Raw genomic sequence first — 754 nt, 5'->3', positions numbered from 1 at the left:
GTCAATTGTCGTTCAGTGAGGTTGACCACCGTGCGTGACTTGTCGGGAATCGCCTTGTCAGTCTTCTTCCGGAATCCTTCAAACTTTTTCTTCTGTCGCTCTGTGCAGCGCTCGAGTTCATTCTCCATGCTCCTGTAAGTGATGCTGTCGATCTTGTCCCAGTCGTCTCGATGCATTCTGCTACTTAGTTGGTAGAACATGTCCAAAAGTTCCTGATCCGTTTTTGCCAAGTTTCTCCGTATTGTGTGAATTCGCTCACGAAGAAAAGCTCGTTCCATTCTGTTGTAGATACGATGAGCTTGGGCGGTGGTGAATAGGCGCTTACATTTCAAGAACTTCGGTGTAGCATCTTCATCTCTGCACCGCGAAAGGAAGGCGAGAGAGGACATCAATCGCGCTTTCTTCTTCCGTTGTTGGTCAAGGCGTCGGTACAATCTGCAAATTTCCTCCCCGTAGAGGCGCAATACAAAATTGTTAAGACTTTCGTGGCCACTTGTTGACAAACTGCTTATTTGCTTCTGTCTCGGGTTCTTCGGCCGACGTTCGTGTGATGATTTTGCTGACGTTTCGCCAGCACGAGTGGCTGGCATTGTCAAAGCTTCACCCTCCATTGCCGGAGGTGAACTGGAGCCGGGCTCGCGGCCGCAGACTATATGTACCTTGCGCGCCAACGTCCGAGGGCTTCTCCGCGGTCATTTCCGCGGTCATTTCCGGTGCGTTTCTCCTCTTGCTACCTGCTACGGTCGTTCTCTGC

Source organism: Schistocerca gregaria, unplaced genomic scaffold (genome assembly GCF_023897955.1).
Source record: "Schistocerca gregaria isolate iqSchGreg1 unplaced genomic scaffold, iqSchGreg1.2 ptg000696l, whole genome shotgun sequence".
NCBI classification, from domain to species: domain Eukaryota; kingdom Metazoa; phylum Arthropoda; class Insecta; order Orthoptera; family Acrididae; genus Schistocerca; species Schistocerca gregaria.
The sequence above is the reverse complement of the archived record's forward strand: the minus strand, read 5'-3'. Positions refer to the sequence as shown.